The sequence below is a fragment of the Physeter macrocephalus genome, chromosome 18 (assembly GCF_002837175.3).
Source record: "Physeter macrocephalus isolate SW-GA chromosome 18, ASM283717v5, whole genome shotgun sequence".
In the NCBI taxonomy this organism is placed as follows: domain Eukaryota; kingdom Metazoa; phylum Chordata; class Mammalia; order Artiodactyla; family Physeteridae; genus Physeter; species Physeter macrocephalus.
In genome coordinates this window covers 105,924,601-105,950,694 of record NC_041231.1, presented here as the reverse complement: position 1 = coordinate 105,950,694, position 26,094 = coordinate 105,924,601, and the positions used below count along the sequence as shown (strand labels likewise).

The following is a 26,094-nucleotide window of genomic DNA, read 5'->3' as shown; positions in this document are numbered from 1 at the left end:
TTAATTTTTTAAAATTTTAGAATAATTTTAGATTTACAGAAAAGTTATAAAAATAATAGAGAGAGCACCCATATGCCCCTCACATGGTTTCCCCTGATGTTGATAACTTACATTGCCAGTGTGTATGGTATATGTGTCAAGAAACCCATATTGATATATTACTATAAACTCTAGACTCTATCCAGATTTCACTTGTTTTCCCACTAATATCCCTTTCCTTTTCCAGGATCCCATCCAGGGCACCACGTGGCATTTGGTCATCACGTGTCCTGAGTCTCCTCTGGTTTGGGACAGTTTCTCAGCCTTCCTTTGTTTTTCATGACCTTTCCAGTATTGAGGAGTACCAATAGGTCTCTGGGGAGGATCTCACAGTGGTGAAGTGGCCTTCTTCTCGCATCATGTCAGGGGTGCTTTCTGCCAACACAGCTTCTCACTGTGATGGTAACCCCGATCGCTTGGTGAAGGCAGCGTTTGCAAAGTTTCTGCGGTACAATTCTACTTCCCCCTTTTCGTACTCTGTTCTCTGGAGGCAAGAACTAAGTCCAGCCCGTGCTTGAGGAAGTAGGAGGTGAAGCTTCATGCTGTGGACAGGGCGTATCTCCTTAAGTGATTTGGAATACTTCTGCAAGGAATATTTGCCTCTCCCCTCCCATTTAAAAATTTGAGCCATCATTTATTTATATCACTGGGGTAGGCTGAATATTAGCCCCTCCAAAGATGGCCACAGCCTAATCCCTGGAGCCTGTACGTTTGTTACCTTACACAGAAAAACGGATTTTACAGGTGGGACTGAGTTAGGGATCTTGAAATGGGAGGTTATCCTGGTTTATCTGGTGGGCCCAATGGAATCATAGGTATCCTTTTAAGAGGTAGGTAGGAATTTCTGCACTTGTCTCGTTGTTCGGCTCTGCTCTCTGATGCTCGGTCCTGTGAACCTTAGCTGCCTTGGCCTCCTTAGACTCCCAGTTCTAATGTCTCCTCAGCTCAGCGAGACCCTGGGCTCTGACTGGGTCGCCCTTTCTGTACCAGGGTCTGGAAAATTACTCAAGGCGGGAAGCTGGAGGTCATTGTAGACATCATTTTATTTGTTTCCCTTCTCTCTGGGGTGACTGTCCTGTGCTCCCTGTTATCCAGTGTCTGAAAACCTCTGTTTCATGTATTTTGGCCATTTTTCCAGTCATCTCTGGTGAGAGGGTAAATCTGGTCTCCCTTACCCCATCTTGCCTGGAAGTAGAAGTCTTCTTATTATTCCCACAAATAATTTTTGATGAATGGCTGAACTATAATTTATTTAAGAAGTGTCTGTTGTTTGTGATTGCTAAATGATTTTCATTGTATTGATGTGGAATCAGTTATTTAACGGGCAACCTATGGTTTGACATTTGGGTCAGGTTTTAGTTTTCCTTTTTATAAACACATCTACGAGACTATCTTGCAGCCACACACTGTGACCTGCATGCTTATTTCCTTATGATGTATTTCTAGATACGGAAGACTGGCTCGTGGGGTGTGCGGCACCTAAGTCCAGTCTTGTGCTGTCAAGTCATGCTCCAGAGAGATGGAGCCAACTTACATGTTGCCCACGTGTAACTTCCTCAAAGTCACCTTTTCTCTTGGCTTTTTCATGTCATCTTCTTTGGTACGAACCTCCTCATATTGATGGGACCCTCTGTCATAATAATTCTGAGTTCCAGAATCATAACATCTGACACTTTGAAAAGATGAATATTTAGACCATTCCATTAGTCTTGATTAACCCTATAGTAATTACATTTCATATTTCTGTGAAAATGTGTAATCTGAGCCATGAAGGAATTAAAAAAAAAACATGTCAATAGCTCCTAACCTCTCGGTTGGGCTGTAGACTGAATGTTTGTGTCCCTCCCGATGTGACAGTGTTAGGAGGTGAGGCCTTTGGGAGATGATTAGGTCATGAGGGTGGGGCCTTCGTGAATGGAATTCGTGCCCTTAGAAAGGGATTCCAAGGAGCTCTCTCTCAGCCTTCTGCCCTGTGGGGACACAGCGAGAAGATGGTCATCTGTGAACCAGGAAGCAGGCCCTCAGCAGACGCTGAATCTGCCAGACCTTGACTGGACTTCCCAGCCTCCAGAACTGGGAGAAAAAGGCTTGCTATGTGACAACACAGCCCCCAGTCGATGGTATTTTGGCTATGGCAGACTGAGCAGACTAAGACAGTAGGCCCTCAAATTAGAAACATGTAGAAACATGGGCCAGTAGAACAACAGCAAAGAGTGGATGCATTCCACCTGTCTGATCAAACTGCAGCCAGAGGTGAGAGACAAAGCCAGGCTCTGTGGTTGGTGCGGGGAGAGCGGGGATGGGAGAATGTGGGGAAAACCAACATCCCAGGACCAGACTGCAGTGCTGGCAGGCAAACTGTGCCCTGTCCCTTTTCACTGTGTATGTTTCTTAAGAAGGGTTTATATATATTCTTTTAATTGCTTTTTTTTAAAAATTGAAGTGAAATTCACAAAACACAACATAAACTGTTTTGAAGTGTATAGTTCTGTGGCATTTAGTGCACTCCCAGTGTCAGGCCACCATCACCACCAGCTGGTTCCAGGACATTTTCATCACCCTGAAAGAAAACCCCATTAAGCAACCACCAGTCTGCATGTGGTCTCTATGGATTTACTTATTCTGGAAATTTCATACAAGTGGAAGCATACAGTATGCTTCTTATGACTGGCTTCTTTCACCAAGAATAATGTTTTCAAAGTTCATGTTGTGACACGCATCAGAACTTCATTCCTTTTTATGGCTAAATAATATTCCATTATATGGATAGACCACAATTTGCTGGTCCACTCACCTGCTGATGGACATCTGAGTTATTTCCACCTTTTGGCCATCGTGAATAGTGCCGCTGTGTACATTAACATACGCGTATTTGTTTGAGTGTTGGTTCCTATTTTTAACCCAAGTGGGGACAAGATATTTGCCTTGATATTTCCCACATTGAAGCTTTGGCTCAACTCTCTCGCTCAGAGGTTCTCAGTACTGTATGCACATCACCCAGGGAACTTTTAACAAATGTATGCTGGGACCCCACCCCCAAACAATGAAATCAAATCTTTGAAAGCTCCCCAGGTGACTGTACCTTGTGGCCAGGGTGGAACAGCATGGGCCCCTTGCCCAGTGTTCTGGGCAGCAGACTCACCTGGAGGCCTTGTGAAAACACAGATTTTTGAGATTCTGTCTCGGTAAGTCAGGGGTGGCACACACACGTTTGTATTTCCAGTAAGTTACCAGGTGATGCCAATGCAGGGGTCACGCTTTGGAAATCACTGGCCTCTTGCCCATCAGAACGGGGTGGGGGCATCAGAGTCACTGGGAAGGTCTGGCAACTCCTTCCCGTCTTTCATGCTTTGCTCTGGTTGGCAAAGGCAGCATCTGTATTTTAGAAACTTCCCAGCTCACTTTGCTCACCCCCTCTCCTCCCACTTGCAGTTGAGAACCATCCTTCAAGCTTCCATGTATTTCTGGATATGGCTTCTCCATCCATCCTGTTTCCTACCCCTACCAGCCATGTAAGCCCTCACCCTTGTATTCACGTTGTTCTTCCGTCTAAAACGCCTTCCTCCTTCTGTTGTTATGCTTTAGTGGGTGTCTTTCACCCACTAAAGCATCACCCTGATATCTTCTCTGACGTGCTTCCCAGTCCCTGAACTCTCATTGTATCTACAAGGCTGCGAGGCACTAGGGTGTAGAACACAGTGTACTGTTTTCAGTTATTCACAGATTGTTTCATCTGGGCAATGAGTTGCTTTGTGTTTCTTTCATATTCTCCTTGGTGCCTTTTCTTGTGCTGTGTACTTATTAGGACCTCAGTATAAAGGAGGAAAAGATGTTAGAGTATTTCTCTAGGAGAGCATTTGCCCAGTCATCCTGTTATACAAAGATTGCTGAATGAGTGACCTTGAATTCTACCCAAGGGGCCTGGTTACCGAAATGCCTTGTCACAAGGCAACTTGCCTACAAAAGACTCCACAGCACAGAGACCAAAGGCAGGGTTTTTGCAGTGGCCAGCTGTGATACTAGGTCTACTTTTTCTACATACAAACAGTGCACATTACTAATTAAATAATAAACAATTTAGAATTGTTATTTTCCTTGGAAACCACGCAGTATCTCCCACAGGGCAATTAGGAGAAAAATCCCTGTTTTTCTCAGAAGCAAATTGGATAAAACATAAAATGAGGTGTCAGGTGTGGTGATACCTAAAGCCTTGAACTTGTTCTGACTTTGTCTCTGTCCACTCACTGGGCCTGTAGTTCTCACCTAGAATTTTATGTGCTGCCCAACTAATGACGTTGAGAAGGGCACTGTGGATGAAGCTCTGTCACGGGTCGGCAGACTGTGGGGCCTGGGTCAGATCTGGCTCCCACCCCTTTTAAAAAAAATTTTATTTTCTTTATTTTTTTGGCTGCATGGTGTCTTAGTTGTGGCATGCGGGCTTCTCTCTGGTTGTGTCGCACGGGCTCCAGAGCGCGTGGGCTCTGTACTTTGCGGCGCATGGCTTTCTCGTTGAGATGCATGGGCTCAGTAGTTGGGGCGCCTGGGTTTAGTTGCCCCAAGGCATGTGGGATCTTAGTTCCCCGGCCAGGGATCGAACCCGCATCCCCAGCATTATTGGAAGGCGGATTCTTTACCACTGGACCACCAGGGAAGTCCCTCCCACCTACTTTTGTAAATAAAGTTTTACTGGAGCGGTCCCATCCATTTGTTTACCTAGTGTCTGTGGTGGTTTTCTCTGTACAAAGGCAGAGTGGAGTAGTTGCAACGGAGACCATGCATCAGTCTGCTGGGGCTGCCATAACAAACAACACAGACTGGGGGGCTTAGCAATAGAGATTTATCTTCTCACAGTTCTGAAGCCTGAAGTCTGCAGTCCAGGTGGCAGCAGGGCAGGTTTCTTCTGAGGCCTCTCTCCTTGGCTTGTAGACGGCCGTCTTCTTCTGTGTCCTCACACGATCGCCCCTTGGTCTGTGTGTGTCTCTCTTCTTGTGAGGGCATCAGCTGTATTGGATTAGGCCCCTGCCTAATGGCCTCATTTTACCTTAATTACTTCTATAAAGACCCCCATCTCCAAATAGTCACACTCTAAGGTATAGGGTTGAGGCTTCCACACATGAATTTGGTTGGGGGCACAATTCAGCCCATTATAGACCGAATGGCCACAAAGCCTAAAATACCTGCCATCTGGTCCTTCACAGGAGAAGCTATTGACCTCTGTGATACACTTTGATTTCTCCTATAGAATACAGTGAAATACAACTCCAGATGAAACCACTGGAGTTCTTCTCCTCCTCCCTTTTCTCTTCTCTCCACGAGCAGCATTGGTCACTGCGACAGTGTCCTGGGCCACGCTGCCAAACCTCTGAGCAGAACTTTAGTGGATCCATTCCCATCAGAGACCAGAGCCACAACCATGCTGTAATTAGCTAAAACCTCCACCTTCTGGAAGAACCGTTATTTCCTTACACCTACTGAGGCAGGAGATAGAGGGGCTCCAGGCCAACTGGCCTCCTGTTCACACCTCCTGGGGGGAAGAAGAAGGTGGGCTCCAGGCCAGACATTCGTTACCAGCCCCCTGTTTACATTTCCTGAGGCAAGAGACAAACAGGCTCCAGGGTTTATGACTGGACTCCTGTCTGTATTTCGGAATCTGCACTTTGATATGAAAAACAGCAACAGGAATAGGGTAGATAACCAGACATTGGGCACTTTTACAGCAGGGACAGAGAGGGGCTAAACCCTGTTAAAAGATCCAGAGGTTGCACATTTCCCATCCTTGGGGCGAGGGAGACATTGCACATGTGCAGAAAGGCTCCTTGGGGGTCAAAAAGGAGGGGATGCCAGGCCATAGTAAGTCTGCTGTCTCCCCGCCAGAGGCCTTTGCGATGAAATCCATCTTGATTGAGGGGTGCATGCACACCCGGCGGGGGGGGGGTCCAGAGACAAATTAGCCATGGGGTCAAAACAATATGACTGGCCAAGGAGAAGACAAAGACCTGGAAGACTGCCCCCTTAAAAAGGATTTAAACCCCCCAAAGGCGCTACTCTCGCGATGCTGTCACTGAGCTTGCCCATGCTTCTGTCTGCATGTATTCTGCTTTTCTAATAAACACTTTACTTTCTTCTTTACCTTCCATCACCTTGTCAGATTCTTCCTTTCAAGATAGGCAAAGGACTGGGGACTTAGATTCTGACTGCTGGCCCCGTGCTCTAGCGGTGGAGATCCTGGTTTCCATCCAGGTGACCTGGGTTCGATTCCTGGTCAGGGAGCTGAGATTTTGCTTCCAGCTACTGCTTGCTGCTGCTTGCTGCAAGCTGCCGCGTACTGCCACCTGCGTCTGAAATCACTATATCCCTTTTTTTTCAACTTCACCACCAGCATAAGCATTGGCCCTTTGAGGGAGCTTTTTTCATCGGAGAATTGAACTTTTTATCCCTCGTGATGGTTGGCTGAGCGTGCCAATGGGAGAGAGAAGAGCAAAGTGGTTCCTCTGTAGCTTCTGCTGCCCAAATGGGGCCCCAGAAAAATCACCTGTTGTTCACAGGAGGTAGAGAACTGTTGGAGAGAACTCAACACTGTGCTGTGAACTAAGAAACTGACAAGCTTCCTCCATTATTATCATTCGAGAAGTAATTCACCTGGGCCCTGGTCAGTGTAGGTCCATGAGAGACTCAGCCGTGGCATTCTAAGGTGAAGTTTAAGAATCTAGGTGAAAACTCTTGTTATTTTCTGTTTCCTTTGGAGACTGAGATACGTTAGGTCTCCAGCTGGGACGGGGCTGCTCTCAGGGCCCGTGTCCCTGGCATTATGACCAGTCTTCAGGAGCAGTAGAGACTCTATCCGTCCAAACCTCCTCTTTCTACTGAAGAGGAAACCAAAGCCAACAAGTGAAGAAAGAACTGAGGGAAGGTCACATCAGATTGGACCTGACCCTGGGCTGGCGCCTCCCCTCTGCGCTGTCCAGTGTCCCTGGAACATGCCCTCTGGCCTGCTGCCCTCTGAGGCCACAAAGGGTCCCCTGGGCAAAGTCACTCGTTGCAGGAATTTGGAAGCTGACAGAGTGACAGTGTCGTGGTGGAGTTAGGTCAAAGATGGAGAGGACTGTGTGTCTATTGTGACATGAAGAGCCTTCTGAACGCGGGTGGCAGCCCGGGGCACTGCAGTCAAAGTGCAATGGAACAGGTCCAAGGGAGCTGGTTTTTGCAGGTCAGAAGCGTGAATTTGCTGGAAGGACATTTGCAGAAAGAACAGATGCTGTGGTGCTCCAGCGCTCCCAAGCTCTCCTGTAAGAGCCAAGAAGAGCCACAGATAGTGGGACCAGCTCAAGGCACCAAGAACCAGGCAGCAGGACACTCCAGCCGGCACACAGCACACAGCTTCACCGTGGAAAAGAGATGGGGCCGAGATGGACATTCACACGGTCGTTCATTCAACTGTTGAGCTCCTATTGTATGCAAAGTCCTGGAGTTGTCATGCTGAGCACAGCCCTTTGTAGCTTTCGGAAAAGGGAAGAAGGCAGACATTGATGAAATAAGCTCAGGAGTAAATGGAAAATCATGGTGGTGATCGAGGCCCTGGAGGAAGGGTGGGTGCAGGGTGGAGACTAGAGAAAGGGACCCTCCTGAAACAGTGAGGATACCGAGGATAGCGGTACAAACTGTAGCTGCCGCCTGGACTGAGCCTCCCCTAAGGGGTCTGTTCCCAAGGAGTGCTTACTGTGAGGCGTGTGGAAAATGGTTTGTTGTCATTGCCGAGCATTTGTATGAGAAATGGGATCCCAGACTCAGAAGGGACTTCAGTGTCTTCTGATCCAATATCCATCCAGCTCCAAGCAACAATCATCTCTACAGCATCCCTCACGGGGGTTACCCCATAACCTCCAGGCACGGGGAACAGAACACTGTGTCACTGCTCTCTTAGGCTTCTTGGGACACAGGTCAGGAAGTTAGGGACAAATACTTGGCTGGGACAAAAGCAGTCCGAGAAGAGAGAAGTGAATACTCTGAGCTGGAACCCAGGCCTAGGGGTACCCGGGACAGTGGAGCCATGAAAATGCACATTCAGAAAACAAACCACTGTAAAACTGGCGTATCACTGCCTTTTGGGAATGCCAAGGAAATGCCACGCAAGTGGACCAGAGTGCATTTGGGATCTAACGAATTCCCCTCTCCTCCCGCCACTGAGATTCCTGTCCTGGTGTTTAATGGAGAATGATGTATTCAGATCAGTTCCACGCTGTGGTGTGCTTATTTTTTAAAAATTATTATTACATATTCCTGTTTTTATTCCTATCGTAAATATTTCTAGAAGTGGGTTAGGAGTTGTGCACACTTCAATTTTAATAAATTATACAAGTGGTGTACTTAGTTTTGATATCAGTAGATGCCATGGTGGTTTGACATATTTGATGCCAAGACAAAAGAAAGGTCAGTGATTTGCTTCCAAAGCCAGGGGACAGGGCTTCCCTGGTGGCGCAGTGGTTGGGAGTCCGCCTGCCGATGCGGGGGCCGCGGGTTCGTGCCCCGATTCGGGAAGATCCCACATGCCGCTGAGCGGCTGGGCCCGTGGGCCGTGGCCGAAAAAAAAAAAAAAAATCCAAAGCCAGGGGACAGAAGTCACAGGACTCCCTCTGTTGCCACATACTGGCGACAGCACTGCAAAGTGCTACAGGGTCTTTTGGGAACAAAAAGTTTTAAAGCACATTTATCTTTCCAGAAGGAAGCTTGTAATTCCTTCCTCCTGCTGCTCTATCTTGACTAAAATTAAAGATCATTTTTAAACTCCCAAAATTCTTACACATGTTTAAAAAAAATCTGCACTGTAAGGGATTCATCATCACTTTCAAGAACCTAAAAGTTTTGATCAGCATTTCAGAGAGTAGACAGAAAATGACTTTCACAAAACAGTCTCTAAAAATGCTGCTGCATTTATCTAAAAAACATGTCTCTGGCTCTTCAGCACATAAATTCCTTTATAACCCTGGGTATAGTCACCTGAAGGCTAGGGGCTGTCAAATTTGGTCCCCAGTTGGTAGTCTATAGCTTTTCCTTCTATAGCTTTCTCTTTAAGTGGTGTCTGAAAGGATTTTAAAAATAGTTGTGATTCTGATGTCTGGGTGATGTTTCCAGTTATGAGGAAAAATAAAAGAAAAGGGACATGAACTTCTGGCTCCCTAGGGGTGGTGGCTGTGCCTTATTAATCTCTGTCCATTGTTCCAACAGCAGCTGGGTCACAGTAGATGCTCAGTAAGTGCTGATGAATGTGGAAGGGGCAAGGGGCCGACACATGCATGGGTCCCTCCTAGGTGGTCCAGGCTGGGTTGGAACTTTTTAGTACAGTCTCTCCCTGCCATGCTCTCGGGCAAAATGCAGCATGGTTGGAAGCCCCTGCCTCTCAGAGGTGGGCGGAGGTGGGCACTGAGGGGAGAGAAGCCTGGGGGGTGGTGCGACTATGGCTGCCCAGATCCTTCCCCCTCTCTTCTGCTCCAGAAAGCGACACTGCTGGAGACGAGACAAGCGTGTCAGGGTTCTCTGGAGAATCAGAACCGACAGGACGTGCATATATACAGAGAGAGAGAGAGTTTAAGGAATTGGCTCACCTGACCGTAGAGGCTTGGTAAGCCCAATATCCGCAGGGTGGCCAGAAGCTGGAGGCCTCAGGACGTGTGTCAGTCTGATCCAGAGGTGTCTGCGGGCAGAGCTCCTTCTTGTTCTGGGGAGGTTAGTCTAGGTTCTATTCAGGCCTTCGAGTGATCAGACGAGGCCCACCCTCATTATGTAGGGCAATCTGCATTACTCAAAGGCTACTGCTTTAAATGTTAATCTCATCCAAAACATTCCTACACAGAAGCATCCAGAGTAATGTCTGACCACCTGTCTGGGCACTGTGGCCCAGCCACCTGGACACATATGATTAACCATCACAGCTGGCACCAGGAATCACTCAGAAGGTGCGTTCAGCGGTCACTGGTTGGACATGGTGGGCCTCCCAGTAGAGAGCCCGCTGGCTGTCGACCCAGAGCACGAAGCCCTCTGAGTCAGGGTGGCTAGGAAGGCTCTGCCTCCACCTGTGCCTCTACTCTCCACAGCACCGTACGGTGTAAGAGACGTTGTCACGGTACATTTCCCAGGACGAGTTTCTGCCATCGTTTCTTGAAAACGGGATTGCAGGGATGCGTGTGTCTATGTATATGAAGACACGAGAAGTTATCCTCTGGGTCTGGGACTGAGAAGAGCAAGGGGAAGGAGGCGGGGACCCGCAGGAGTTTCCAGGCTTCCTGCCAGGATGTGCTCCCAGGCTGCTCTGGGTCAGGGCACACGGCAGTCTTGAGATGACTGAGCTTCATGGAACAGCCTGGCTTTCTATCGGGTTGTGTTTTCACCAATTTGCTGTTTATGCAGCTATTTTGCAAACTCTCTTCAGTTACTGGGTGTTTAGCAATGTGACATATACACATGTGTGAATATGAATACACTTATTAAAACAAACTAAAATGAATTATGGAGGAAGAAATTTGGGGGATAATTTCATGTCTTTACAGTGTGAAAACTGAAGATCTTCAGAATGTTGAAAATATGCAGTTTTGGGATCCCAGGAAAAATGACTTCAGGAGTCCATTTAAAATTGTCTCTGTGCTCTGTAATGGCCTATACGGGAAAAGAATCTGAAAAAGGGTGGTTATATGCATACGTATAGCTGATTCACTTTGCTGTACAGCAGAAAGTAACACAACATTGTAAATCCACTACACGCCAATAAAAATTTAAAATATAAATAAAATCGTCTCTGATCTTTCTTCTGCCTCCACATCTGGCATTAGGTCAAAGAGTAAATGAGGAAATTTACTGCAGTTGTCGCACTACACTCAGGTGACTCACTGCTCTGTTTCCCTTTGTTAGCACGAGTCTCCCCGACGGCGCGGCGCGTGTCCCAAAGAATAGGGACTGAGGGCTGTATTCCCAGCACCTGAACTTTATAGACGGCCGGTGAATGTTTGATGAATAAATGGATGAAGGGATTATGTTGTCATTTTTGCTGATGTTTATTTATACTTGGGGGGAGGGTCGATTGGGGGTTTTGAGACCCCGGGAAGCCTCCTGAGAACCTCAGACTCAACACATCCTAAACCGAACTCACCATTTTCTTAACCCTCCGTCCAGCTGCTTCTCCCCTGCCTGTCCCCCACCCTGCACCCTAAACAAACTTCAGCCGTTTCTTGATGACTTGGTGCCTCCCCTCGGCTGCTCTGAGCTGGCATGCGATGCTGCCTTAGCATCTCCTGAAGTGTCTGTAGCCTCTCTCCTATCGCCACTGGATTAGCCCTTGTTTGTCAGTGTTTTTGTTGATACGTTATTCAACACATTTTTTTAATGGAAAGCATAGTACGTGCCAGGCCCTGGGTTAGGTATTAGAAGTGCAAAGGTGTGGCCACAGTTGTATTTGCAGGAGATCACAGTCTGGGGAGGGGTCAGGCAATTGACCAGAAACACAGACTAGAGGTAAAGGTGTGTGCTGGTGCTGGGAGCACACGGGCAGACACTTAATCCAGACAGGGAGGTGGTCAGAGCAAGTTTCCTTGAGGTGAGCCTCGAGGGAAGATGGGAGTTATCCAGGGGAAGAGCTGTCTGGACTAGGGCTGGGCATCTGTGTTGGCGACGCCAGCCCCTTCCCTTCCTCTGGGAACGGCTGCTCATCTACTCCAACTCTGGTTCTCCGGGGCGCTGCCATGTTCCTGGGGTGCTCTCCCCTGCACCCCACACAGGCACATGGTACTGTGGGTGGGCTAAGGGGAGCCCCTGTCCCCTTGACCACAAGTCAAGGTGGGCACACTGAGAGTCCTCCCCCATCTGGAATATTTGAATTGTTCCTGGGACATAGAGGCTCCTTCTGAAGGGGGTACTCAGGAGTCGGCCCATGTGGAGAAAGCTCCGTAGCCGAGAGGGAGCACGGGGGCTACTGCAGGGAGACACAGACAGAGGCGGAGGGTCCTGGCACATCCACACGCTGACTTGTCATCCCCGTTTTTCTTACGGCTTGCTGGTCGACCCTTCCCTGGATCACATGAGGCATTCTAGCACCTTCCAATAAATTCTTAATTATCTAATAAGTAATTTATAATAAATAAGTTCCTAAGAAGTCGCTTAAGCTAGTCTCAGTTGGGTTTCTGCCATCCACAATCAAAAGAGTTCTGACAAACACAGTGTCCTCACCCCTGGGACCGTCACTCGTGAGTCCGTGGGAGTGGGAGGACAAGGGCTGTAGCTTAGGAAACCAGCCTGCCTTACGGAGGAATGGTTTCACGGGCGTGGTGGGGTTGTCATGCCAACAGTGCAGACGGGTTTATGAATCGGATTCATTGGAGCCGTGTTGGAGGCTGTAGGGGCATGCAGGCTACGTTACTTAAAGACCATCAAGGGGGGCTGCCACGCGCTCAGTTCTGAGACCTGGCCACCCAGTACGAACCCCGTTTCCCACCCTTGCCTCGTCTTGAGCCCTGTGCCCTCGATCTCAGACCACCCTTGGCGTCAGAGGATCGCAGCCCTCATCCAGATTAGAGCTGTCTGCTCCTAACTCCGTCCTGGACCCCAACCTGTTTCTCTATGGCACAGCCTTGGATGGCGTGCCTGCTCATTCACTAGTATGACCGCACTCTGAATTATCTTTTCAGCTTTGACTTCTTATGTCCAAACTGAAAACTTAAAGGGACCCGTGAGCCACGAGGGGGCCCTACCTGTGTGGGAGCTGCTCAGGTGCCCTCCAGACACTCAGCGGCTGAAAGACGTGAAATCATTTACGGTAACCCTTCCTGGACCTTTGGAACAGCTGCAGCCCAGCAGGCCACAGGGGATGATGATGGAGCCTCTGAAAAGTGAAAAGCAAAGATATTTTTTAGGGCTTCCCTGGTGGCGCAGTGGTTGAGAGTCCGCCTGCCGATGCAGGGGACGCGGGTTCGTGCCCCGGTATGGGAAGATCCCACATGCCGCGGAGTGGCTGGGCCCGTGAGCCATGGCCGCTGAGCCTGCGCGTCCGGAGCCTGTGCTCCGCAACGGGAGAGGCCTCAACAGTGAGAGGCCCGTGTACCGCAAAAAAAAAAAAAAAGATCTTTTTAAAGCAAAAATAGCTAAAAGGATAAACATCTGGGGTTCATAAGGAGAGGGTAGGAGGGTAACTGGGGGGTCTGGGTAGCTACTGGGGCCAAAACCCTAGTGAGCTGCCATCTAAGTCCTTGACTGCCCCAAAGCTGGTATGGTCTGGGGGAAATGAGTCTTATATCCATCCTTGTTTTGAGATTTTCCAGGCAGCCCTGGATGAGCATCTACACCCACAGTTGGGGCTCAGCCCTGGGTCCCAGGTGCTGACAAAGAAGTTCAACAAAAGCCTTGACTCCAGTCCTCATGGTGGGAACACAGTTCAGTCTAGTTTCAATGCCAATGTCAACTCTGTCTTTGCACTTTGCTCTGCCCCCACAAGCCTCTTAGCGGCACAAAATAGGTCAGGAAAACAGCAGGTCTTTTGAGACACTTTCATCTCAGAGTGTAGAGCTGAACAGGCTTTCAAGGGTCAGATTCCCCCCGCGGATTCTCTTGTCCCTTCCTAAGCTCTACTTGTCCAAAAACATGAAGGAGGTTTCTCCCCTCCTGGAGAAGTTTTCTGGAAAGGACTTTAATGGGCAAAGTGAGGAATAGCAGACCTTGACCCCTGCAGCCTTCCCTCTGTCCCCTTCCCACCGCTGGACGCTTACCTGACGCTGGGTCATTGCCACCTTCTTTCTCTTCCTGCCAAAAGAAATTTGGAGGAGCGATCAGACAAGATATTTTGGTGAAACAGCTTTTAAATATAGAGTCAGCTCTCCCTTCTCTGAGGTGTAAGGAGCTGGGGGGCTGATCTTGGGTGGCCTCGGCCTGCAGCGGGTTGAAGCAGGATGTCGGTTCCCTGGCCAGAGATTGAAGCCAGGCTGCGGCAGTGAGAGCGCTGGATCCTAGCCACTAGACCACCAGGGACAGTGGCCAGTGACAAGGCCCTGGCCCGTCGGCTTTGTGCAAATGAATTTCCACAAAGAGACAGAAAGTAGTGGAACAAGTAAAGTGTTTATTAGGAGGGAAAAGAGTGCTTGTGACTAGACACGCAGGCGGGCTCAGAGAGAGTCACGCCCTCATGGCAGTTTGACTCACTTATATGGGGCATTTCTTCCGGGTTTCCTCTGGCCAATCACCTTGCTCTGCCTGGTTCTGAGTCCCTGTTTGGTTGATCTCAGGGTCCTCCCCTGTGTGCATGCGCATCTCTTAGCCAAGATGGATTCCAGCGAAGAGGCCTATGGGTAGGTTGACATCACCTACTATGGGGTGGGGCCCCCTCCCTTTTGACCCCCAGGAGCCTTTCTGTGCGTGTGTCCTCGGGAAGGTCTCCTTGACGGTGAATGAGGAATATGTGGCCTCTTATCTGGGCGGGGCTCAGCTCCTCCTCTCTCCTGCTGGCCTTCCTCTTGGAGTATCTGTCCACAGGGGACAGAGCCCAGCTGCTCAGCCTGGGGCCCGTCTGTCTCCTGCCTCAGGGCCGGGGAAAGCTGTGAGGTCCTGTCTGGGGTAGCAGCCTCCAGGGCGCTGAGTGGGGACGTGTCTGGGAGGCAGTAGCCGGAGGGATCGGGAGGGACGTGAAACAGCCCAGGAAATTCTCACACGGAATCCACCCTCGAGTTAACAAAACGAGGTGCTGGGTTAAACTGGAAAAAGTCGGGAGAAATACTGAATGACTCATCTTGAAAGAAGTCGGTAAGGCAGGTTCTAAAGTCTCAGCAGAAGCCTGGGGGGACCGGGTACAGGGGGTACAAAGAGTGGGAGCTGGTCCTCACCCAGGGACTGACACCTGGATCTGAGTCAGGTGAACCGGCCTCGGTGCAGCTCAGATGGCAGGAGGTCCCCAGCTCTATCCTGTCAAGCCTGGACGCGATGGCTCCAAGGGACAAGCCCCTCCTAGTTCCGAGGGAGAGGGGCAGTGTTCCAAGCAGACCGTGAGAAAATCTATGGAATATATTCCAGTGCAAGTAGGGCATCTTTCAGAACTATTATTTCAATTATATACAGGCTGTTCTCCTGCCTGTGTATTTATTGAGACTCTGTAATGGAGTAGAAGCTAGAGGGTGGCAGCCACGTAGCGGTGAGACCTCCAGTGAAGGGGACCGCGGCAGGCTGGAGGCGGCTAGGCAGCTCCCTGGTTTCGGCTGATAAGCCTTCCATCCAGCTCCACACCAGCTTCACTTCCCCCCGGCGTGTCTGCCAAGAACAGTGGGCCGAGAGGGTTACTGCAGGGTCTCCTCAGGCTGGAACGTAGACGGGGAGCCTGGAAAACGGGCTGTGTGCCCACTCACCCCCGATGACTCCCTGGCCCTGACTGCTGGGCCCCTGAGCATAATTTGTGAGTCTCAAGCAACAACTCTGCTAACGGGCTTTTGATGAATCAGCCCTCTAGTGACTTTGGTCATTTGGTGAATTACTTTCTGGAGAATTGATCTTTGGAGGAATGCGGGGGACCCCTCCAGGGCCTGTCTCGGGCCTAGTGGACGCGTTGAGATGGGAAAGTTTACCCAGACAGAGCTCGGCCTCTGGGTTGAGCTGGAGCTTAAAGGTGATGGGTTGCGAGAGGGCAGAATTTTCCCTAGGGCTCTGCCCTGCAGTCGCCCGAGGCTGGGAGCTGCGCTGCTGCAGAGCAGAGGGTGGACATGCAGGTGCAGGTGAGGTGAAGAGCCTCCGAGAATGGACTCGAAGTGAGGGTGCCGGGTCAGCGAGGAAGGGAAGGAGCTGCTGGGGGAGGGCGGGGGAGGGAGGGGTCCCCGGAGCACCGTGGGTCTCTGCTGCTGGGCTGGGCGTGTGGGCGAGCCTCCCTCCCTCACAACCCTGCCTTTGGTTCTCTGCTTGCCAAGGCCGTGATTATCTGAGCCCGCCTACACCTCCCTGGAGGGAAAATGCTTCTTGGTCAGAGGGCCTGGTGACTCTCCCTGGGCTCTCAGGCTGCTGTCTGTACCCTCAGCTCCCGGCTGTTATTCATTCAGGATCACAGCCAGCCCGGCCCTTCCCACGGCAGTTTCTTCTTCTTGCCCTGGGTTGTTTGTCATTTTCTCTGCAGAGGTGTGCTTCCTGCTCCCCAGATGCCTGCCTCGCCCCACTCACCCCTCCTCTTATGAAATGAAGTTTAGGGACTTCCAGTTAAGAATTCTTTTGTGGTACGCGGGCCTCTCACTGCCGTGGCCTCTCCCGTTGCGGAGCACAGGCTCCGGACGCGCAGGCTCAGCGGCCGTGGCTCACGGGCCCAGCCGCTCCGCGGCATGTGGGATCTTCCCGGACCGGGGCACGAACCCGCGTCCCCTGCATCGGCAGGCGGACTGTCAACCACTGCGCCACCAGGGAAGCCCAAGAATTCTTATGTTTGTGCAGCTGATGAGCTGGGCGCAGGCCGGGGGGCTCTCTGCCACACCTCCCCCACCCCCACCCCCGGGGAGGAAGGTGGAGTTCCCCGTTCCTCTTCTTTCTTTTCTGTACAATGATGGGGGTGGAGTTAAATATCTTTACATTCTCTTTTTTGTTTTAAAACATCTTTATTGACGTATAATTGATTGTTAACCATATGGCCTTGAGTGAGGTCTGGGGAGACCAGATGCAGATCAAGAGAAAGAAATCAGGTAGAGTTTTACTGTTTTGTTATACTCACAGCTCTCTGGAGACAGTGCCACACACAGGCAGGGCCACGTGGGGAAGCACCAGGTCCATGAGAAGGCCAGGGAGGGATGAGCTGTGGGAAGAGCCTCTATTGTGGTTTCAGTGGGAAGGAACAGGTGAGGCGCGGTGAGCAGGCATAGGATTGGCTGGTTTGAGTAATTTCAGAGGACTCTAGGGCACAGGGGGTGTCCTGGTTGTCTGGTCCCTGGTCCTGGGGTGATTAAAGCAGGTGGATGGTGGCCCGGAGTGTGAGAGTCTGATGAGGGAGGTGGTAGGGGTGTGGACTTAATTAGCTGCTAATTAAGAAGGGGAGCTGACCAGCTTCTAGCCAGGGCCTCAAAACTGGGTCAAGACGGCGTTAAAAAACTATATGACTTTGACATAAAGTGTACAGTTTGATGATTTTTGATATATGTAAACACCTGTGACACCGTCACCACAATCAAGGTAGTGAACATATTCATCACCCCAAAGCTTTCCTTGTGCCCTGGGGACCCCACCTCCCCAAGCAGCCAGTGACCTGCTTTCTGTCACGGTAGAGGAGTCAGCATTTTCTGAATTTTACATAAATGGAGTCACACAGTATGAATTCTTTGTCTGATTTCTTTCATTCAGCATTATGACTTTGAGATTCAGCCATGTTTCTGCATGTGTGTCAGTAGTTTATCCCTTTTTATTGGTGAGGAGTAGTCATTGTACAAATGTACCATTTACCCAGTGGGTTAGTGCACATTTGGGTTATTTTCAGTTTTGGCTGTTACTACAAACAAAGCTGCTACGATATTCATGCACAATTGTGTACATGCATTTGGATGCGTATATACTTTTGTTTCTCTTGGGTAAATACCTAGGAGTTGAATGGTTGGCTTGAATGACCCATGTATATTTAACCTTTCGAGAAAAAACTGTTTTCCAGAGTGACTGTACCACTGTAGATCCTCACCGACACTGTGCAGGATAAGGGCTCCAGCTGCACCACATGGGGTGCCAGCACCTGGTGTGGTCAGTCTTCGAAATGTTACGCATTCTAATGGGAGTGTAGGAGTCTCTTATGATAAAGCTGCCGTGCATTTGCCTAGTGACTTTGGATGGTGAGCAGCTTGTCACTTGCTTATTTGCTCTCAGTAGATCATCTTTGGTGAAGTGTGTGTTCAGATCTCTGGGGTACAATTTTTCTTATTCGTTTAAATGAATTCTTATTGTTGAGTTGTAAGAATTCTCTATATAATCCACATACAGGTCCTTTGTTGCATATATGTTTTGTATATTTTCTCATAATCTGTGTCTTACTTTTAAAATTTCACATTCATTCCCTTTTGAAGGGCAAACATTTTCGTTTTGATGAAGTCAAATTTAGTTTTTCTTTTGTACTTTGTGCTTTTTGTCTTGTATTTAAGAAATCTTTGCCAAAACTAAGGTCAGTAAGATTTTCTTTTCTGTGTTCTTCTAGAAATTTTATAGTTTTAACTCTTACATTTAGGTGTATGATCCATTTCCTTTAATTTTTGTAGTGGTGTCAGGTAAGGGTCCAGGTTGATTCTTTTGCATGTGGACATCTAATTGTTTTAGATTATTCTTTCCCCCTTGAATTGCCTTGGTACTGTTGTCTGTCAGAAATCAGTTGACTGTATCTACGTGGGTCTATTTCTGGGCTCTTCTCTTCTAGTCATCGATTCCTCTTTTATACTAAAAATACAGCATCATATATTGTAGATTTATAATACGTTTTTTCTTTTCTCTCTTTTTTTTTTTGCGGTACGTGGGCCTCTCACTGTTGTGGCCTCTCCCGTTGCGGAGCACAGGCTCCGGACGCGCAGGCTCAGTGGCCCAGCTGCTCCGCAGCATGTGGGATCCTCCCGGACCGGGGCACGAACTTGCATCCCCTGCATCGGCAGGCGGACTGTCAACCACTGCGCCACCAGGGAAGCCCAAGTTTTTCTTTTAATTAATTTATTTATTTTTGGCTGCATTAGGTCTTCATTGCTGTGCGTGGGCTTTCTCTAGTTGTGGAGAGCAGGGGCTACTCTTCATTGCAGTGCACGGGCTTCTCCTTTCAGTGGCTTCCATTGTTGCGGAGCACGGGCTCTAGGCGCGTGGGCTTCAGTAGTTGTGGCACGCGGGCTCAGTAGTTGTGGCTCGTGGGCCCTAGAGCACAGGTTCAGTAGTTGTGGTGCACGGGCTTAGTCGCTCCACGGCATGTGAGATCTTCCCGGACCAGGGCTCGAACCTATGTCCTCTGAATTGGCAGGTGAATTCTTAACTACTGCGCCACCAGGGAAGTCCCATAATAAGTTTTGAAATCAGGTAGAGCTGGTCTTCTGACTTGGTTCTTCCCTTTCAGAGTTGTTTTGGCTATTCCTACAGCCTATTCCTTTGGCCTGTGCCAATGCCACTCTGTTGTGACTCCTGAGGAGCTGTCCTGTGTCTGGATGTTTATCAGGACTGGTTCCTTCCCCATGTGCTCCTAACCACTCAGAGGCAGAGGCTGAGCTCCCCCACCTGCAGCCCCCAGCTCATGCATTGCCTGGATTCTCCTGTCCCTGGGAGGGCCTGGGGGCCCTGAGGACAGAGCTGAGCATGTGCAGAGAGGGGGACGGGAGAGGTCTGCCCTTTCTGCACAGGGCGTGTCTGACCGAAGGGTGTGCTGAGTGGTAGAGGAGCCAGCGTCCAGATGGAAAGATGTGGTCAGATTCTGCCCAGAGGTCTCGAGATCTGAACACTTGAGGCATAAAGACACGTTTGTTTGGGGACCGGTGGTGAATAGGAGGGGGAGAGGGTGGGAGAGGTTCCCATGGCTTTTCTTTGAAATTCTTTCACAGCAGCATGGCAGGATTTGTATAAAGAGGGAGTTTATTGGCAGATTCTGAAGGAGAGAGAGAGACAAGGTTGTTGTTTTCAGGCTGCCAGTGATCTTCCGTGTGTATGGTGTTTTTTCTTCACGGATTACAAGATGCTTTACAAATGTTAAATTGCCAGACAGTCATCAATCCTTCGAGCATCCCCGTGAAATGAAGAATACAGTCGAATGGTTTGAGATGAATGCAAATTGCCTTTCACCTATGCCCCCCGCCCCCGAAATGGAACAGTGAGTGATGGAGGAACTCCATCACTGTGCTAGTGCGATGCTGGTGGGGGCCCCGGAGCTCCCGCCCAAGGAACCGCGACCATTCACATTATGCCAGATGTTCATTATCCAGGAGGGTCTTGCTAATAGCCAGACAGACATTCCTCTGACAAAGGTATGCATCTTTTGGGAAAGAAGTCCTGCAACCTCTCTAGGTAATCCTGTTCACATAGAAATATGTGATTTTTTTCTATAAAATCTCCTTTTATTTTATGTACACATATGCACATTTATGTGAATTTACACATTTACAAATTGTTCTTCAGGAGACAGAAGGAAGAATCTTTGACCACATGGGGTGAGGACTGGCTCAAGGCTCGGAGAAGCCCTGAGCTGCTAGGGGGAACAAAAATGGGGTCATGTAGGGAGAGGAGGGAGGGGCAAGGCAGGAACGGGCAGTCTGAACACTCCTGCTGTCAGGAGGGCCTGTGTTCCGAAGCTGACTACAGCGCCCAGGCCCAGAGGGAACCGCAGGGGCTGCACGGCTTGAGGGCTCTCTTTACTGAAGGGTGCCACCCGCTGATAAAGATACCAGTTAACGCTGTTCTCTCCTGACACTGAGATACACCCCTTTGATCTCCTCATCTCTTTTTTGAGAATTCTTTTATCTCCCCTCCTATACACATCCTCAGAATCAAAAACATAAAGTGATGAAAACTTGAGGTCTCCGGGTGGACCTGTGAACTTCTTTATGAAGGTCCTTTCCTACGGAGCAGTTGCCCGCAAGGAAGAGGCTTCAGACTAAGACAGACTTGGGTCTAAATCCATCTCTGCTCCCTGGTACTTGTGAGACCCTGACCAAGCTCTGTAACTCCCCAGCATCAGGTTACTTATCTATAAAATGGGGACAAGAGTAATTATAATAATTATATATAAATGTATAGTTCTATACATGAAATTATAAACTATAAAACATAACTGAAATATTATTATATTACAAATATAATTTATAGATATATAATTATATATATGTATAGAAATAGAAATAAAATAATTGCCTAGAGGAGTTATATTAGCTATGATCATTTGGTTATTTATTAATGAAATAATATAATACATCACAAGGTTGGCTTATCCGGAGCTTTGCAAATTAACCTGATGGAAACCGATCACTTTGGGAGGAGAGTGACATGGTAGGTTTGGGACACGTGTATCAGGGGCTCTCTCAGTGATGCTGATATGCTCTCGAGAGTAAGGACTTCCTGCTCGTGGGAAAACCCCCGGGGTGAGACCCCCAGGCTGACCTCTCAGATACTCCACAGCTGCCGCTTCTGACTTGGTGGCACGTTGACATCTTAAATTGTGAACTATTTCAAACATCCCCCAAAGTACAGAAACATAACAGGTACTTGTATGCGCACCACTGATGGTAAATGTGTGTTAAGATTTGGCCGTATTTGCTTAGATCTTTCTAAGAAGCCTTAAGACATTCCTCAACAGCTGTCTTCCTCCTCGGAACCCTCCCTCTCCACCCAGTTCCAGGCGCCACCAGCATTGCATCACACATGGCTCTTGTATCCATAAATAACCACACCATTTTGGGTTTGCTGAGAAACTTTAAACAGATGGTGTAAATGGTACATTCCAAGTATTTTGTGCAAATGACCTCTTTCCCCCCACTGGACAGTGTGCCCTTGAGATTTCACCTTGTTCATATGCATAGATCTACCTCATTTTAACTGCTGACCAGCACCTCACATGCAAGTAACCGTGTTTTATTTATCTGTTCCTCCCCCTCAGGAACATGGAGGCTCTTCCTCCCTCCCCACTCTCTCTCTTTCTTCTCTCCCTTTTTCTTATTTTCTTTTTCTATGACCACCAGCCATGGGCATCCTTCTGGGTGTCTCCCGGGTCACGGGTGTGTTTCGAGGGCGCCTCCTTAGAGGTGGGGCTGCTCCTGGCTTCCTCTTTACCTCACGGCTGCAAAATTGCTTTCCCTCGCCTGCCAGCGACGTACTGAGTTCCCACTTCTCCAGATCCTTGCTGATCCTTGGTGTTATCAGGCATAGGTATCCACCCATCTGATGGGTATGACGTCTTGCTGTTGGAATTTGCATTTCCCTGAGTTTTATTGAGATTGAACATCTTTTTCGTATGATTATTGGACCCTGGTTTCCTTCTCTGTGAATGCTGTTTATATCTTTTGCTCATTTATCAACTGGGCTTTTTTCTTGTTGATTAAAAGGATAACATATATTCTACATATTAATCCTTTATCATGTTTGTCGGCTGCCAATCATTTCTTTAAATCTGTCGGATGGTTTTTCACGCTGTTTGTGGTCCCTTTATGATACCGGTATTTTCATTTTAAGAAAACCAACTTAATATATATGTATATATATATATATATGTGTTTCCTTTATAATTTATGATTTTCACATCTTAAGAAATCCTTCTATATCCGGATGTCATAAAAATATTTGCCCATGATTTTTTACGTAGTTTTTTCTTTTTTCCCTTTTTTACATCTAGGTTTTTAATCCATCTGGACTCTGTTTTTGTGAATAGTGTGAGATAGGGAACTAATTTTAACTTTTGCCATACAGATAGTCATTTTCCCAGCGTCATTTATGGCAGAGTCCATTTTTCCCCCACTCATGTGTAGGGTTACCGCTTTCATGTACACATTTGACATATAAATGCTGTGCCTTTAGTGCGCTCCTCATGACTTCCAACTTCCTTTTTTATCTCTGTGCCTAAGGACTTTACAGAACCACAAGCCTGGAAGTGCTGGGCGTGAACCTCCCGTGGAAGCAGTTCCCAGCCCAAGTCTGAGGGGCCTGGCTTGTGAATGTGCCAGTACCTCCTCACTGCCCAGGTGGGATAATTCTGGGACATCGTTTACATCCCTTCCCAGAGTTTCCGCATGGGAAGCGGCACCCCAGCCCACTATTCACCCTTTGCAGACTGTGCCTCTCTGCCCACCCCATTCCCTGCACCTCCCACTTCAGCCGTCTCAGAGCTTCTGGAAGAGCTAAACCCACGTGTGTGGATGTGCTTCCAGCTCTCTAATCGACCCCACTGCTTTATTTGTCTGTCGTGGCCCCGATCAGCTTCTCGAAGCCGGTGAACCCAGCCCCGTGTCACGCAGCAGGTTGACATGAGAACCAGCCTCCAGATCCTCACGTCATCTTCACGTCGTCCTCTGCCACGTACTCTTCTCTGTTGGCCTTGGCATCCGGCTTTCATATTGATTCTCCTGGCCTTTGCCCTCGTGATTCACCTCACCTGGCCCCTTACCCTGTTCCTCAGCAGCGTCGTTTCTCTGCACTGGAAACGGAGCAGGACCCTAGGGTCCTTGCCCCCCATGTCCTCCGCCTGCCTTTTGTCTGTGGAAAAGCTTTATCCAAAGAATAAGTTTAACCAGAGAAGGGAGAAAATGCAGAAACGAAAACAGTCCAACAAGACTAAATAATAATAGTTTTGTCATTAAGCATAGTCAAGGACCTTTAGTTCCTTCTCAAGGGCTATAGATAATGTTCTGAGCCATATCCTGTCTTGTAAATACTGAAACCTCCACCAGGTGGAAGAAGTTAACTACATGATAACCAGACTGTAGCCATGACACAAGCTGCCACAATTCCGAGAATTTGCCTCAAGGAAATGGGAACCAACCGACCCTGGAACTGAAGGCTAACTGTACTTAAAACAATCAAGATGATGCTGGTCAGAGCACCGCATGGCCAATGTCAAGATGACCGTCAAGGCTGACTGTGCCGTTTCTGCATGGAGCCCCCTCCCTCCGTCTATAAAAGCTCTTGCCCACTGGCTGTCAGTTGGGGGGAGTCGGCCTTTGGACAGGAGTCCCCCCCTTCCCCTGGTTGCCGGCATCTGAAATAAAGCAAACTTTCCTTTCCACCAGCCTTGCCTCTTTATTGGCTTTTTTTTTTTTTTTTTTGCGGTACACGGGCCTCTCACTGCTGTGGCCTCTCCCGTTGCGGAGCACAGGCTCCGGATGCGCAGGCCCAGCGGCCATGGCTCGCGGGCCCAGCCGCTCCGCGGCATGTGGGATCCTCCCGGACCGGGCCACGAACCCGCGTCCCCTGCATCGGCAGGTGGACTGCCAACCACTGCGCCACCAGGGAAGCCCTCTTTATTGGCTTTTGAACGGCGAGCAGCTGGGCCCCACTTTCGGTAACACGGTGACTTAAGATAATTTGGATTTTCCTTCAGGCTATGGCTCGGGTAGATAACACACAGTCTATCATGAAAAAATAGAACCAAACTGGAGCAGGAGAAGCGTGCAGATAATTGGTGGTTATCAACATGGTGCCCCTTGGGGTCCTTCTTGGGTCTTCACTGTGTATCTCAAAGAAAAAGCTATAGCTTTTTCTTTGAGATACAAGTAGAAGCCTACGTTGATTTCGCAATGTACTAAGTTAGTCTTGTTAGGCTTGGAGAGATTACCTGTACCCTTCACCTTTCCCCGCTGTACCTCACTGAGGAGTGATGTAGGACACCCAAGGGAAGGCGCAGTCTATCTCTAGTTTCTTTGGAGGAACTAGAAATTGACCTCAGAACCCACTGTACCTCCTTTATAACCATATGTCATGATTGGAACATAATTCTAATTATGCAGTGTGAGTATAGTCATTCTCAACTAATGCTTTTGTAGTCTTCTTAAAGTCTGGAGGTTTTTTTAAAACAATACCTCTACAGTTGTTATACGTAAACATCTGGACCCTAACCCCAGCAGTCACGGTTAATGATCTGCAGTGCAGAACCAGCAAAACCGGGTAAAGAGCCCTCACAGAGAATTCTGAACACTTCCTCTTTCTGTTGGGGAGAACTGCAGGTTTCTACAATATAGGTGACACATCCAAGACCAGGAAGTGACCACACAATTGTAGGAAGTGTACCAATGTCAGGGAAAGGGCGTGGTGCAGCCAGGGCAGAAGAATTAAAGGTCAGGAAGAGCCGCCTCATTCATTTCTCGGTCAAGTTTGAGAGCGCTGGGATGTGTTGTCCTTTAGGAACTCTAACTCTGCCCAGTTTCCTTGTTCAGTTCTTCTTTCTGGGCTCTGGCCCATGACCCCTCTCAGCCCTGAGCACAGCTGAGTTAAACTACACAGAGAACCAGAAGTATAAGCTATGATTCCAAATCGTGTGGTAAATCTAACGGGACTATTTTGAAGCTTTTCTGATAACTGGTTTTGTCGGTGGCTATGTTGTTTTTTGTCTATAATAAACATTATTCTTCTGACACAAACACAGGAATTTTACTTACTTTACATATATGTTTCCAAAGCTAGCTTCAGACACTTTTTTCTTTTCTTTTGTTTTTTTTTAAATTAATTAATTTATTTTTGGCTGCGTTGGGTCTTCGTTGCTGCGCGCGGGCTTTCTCTAGTTGCGGCGAGCGGGGGCTACTCTTCGTTGCGGTGCGTGGGCTTTTCATTGTGGTGTCTTCTCTTGTTGTGGAGCACGGGCTCTAGGTGCGTGGGCTTCAGTAGCTGTGTCTCGCGGGCTCAGTAGTTGCTGCACGCAGGCTCTAGAGCGCAGGCTCAGTAGTTGTGATGCACGGGCTTCGTTGCTCCGCGGCATGTGGGATCTTCCCGGACCAGGGCTCGAACCCTTGTCCCCTGCGTTGGCAGGCGGATTCTTAACCACTGCGCCACCAGGGAAGTCCCTTTCCTTTTTTTTTTTTTGCCAATTTTGGTGGAGTTACCAATCCATTTAGTCTGTCTTCCCAGAGTGGTTTTCAGGTTTTCAGATACACGACTTCTTCCGCTTTGAGGCTCCTAGTACAGTGTTTTCAGCGTTATTTACATCAAAATCACAAACTGGTTGGCGGCCCCCTCTTGGGCTGATCACCCCTGGGGCGGGGGTGGTGTCGGTGGCGGGCGGCAGCCACAGGCCCAGCCAGGATGGGACGTGGTTGTCCAAGCTCCTTTCCCTATTCCTGGTGCTTTAAACTACCTTTTACCCCGAGGAAGGGCTCCTGGTTCCCAGCACGCGGTGTGATTATTTCGGAAAGCCCCGTGGGCTCCAAAGAGCTGTAATTAAGGAGCAAGAGATTCCTGTTGAGATAATTAAAAGGTGATGGCAGAGACCTGGGAGTTAAACACTTTTTAGACCACGCGTATCTGCACGTTTTCGTCTTTAAGTGCGTGTCCCTTGCTGCGAGCACTTCCTTTCTAGGTGACCAAACTGATGCTAGTTTCAGCAAGCAGAAGCAGTGGCCTGCATCCGCCTGAGGTCTCCACGCGCAGCCCACCTGC

General features: G+C 48.8%; 1 long non-coding RNA gene across 1 annotated transcript in view; it reads left to right on the top strand.

Annotated features, from left to right (window-relative positions):
* LOC114484258 (uncharacterized) overlaps positions 1-23,726 on the top strand; it is a 38,116-nt gene extending 14,390 nt beyond the window's left edge. Inside the window, exon 3 of the long non-coding RNA XR_003676930.2 lies at positions 22,575-23,726. This is a non-coding gene — a long non-coding RNA (uncharacterized lncRNA). The remainder of the gene's footprint in view (positions 1-22,574) is intronic.
* Positions 23,727-26,094: the final 2,368 nt, after the last annotated feature.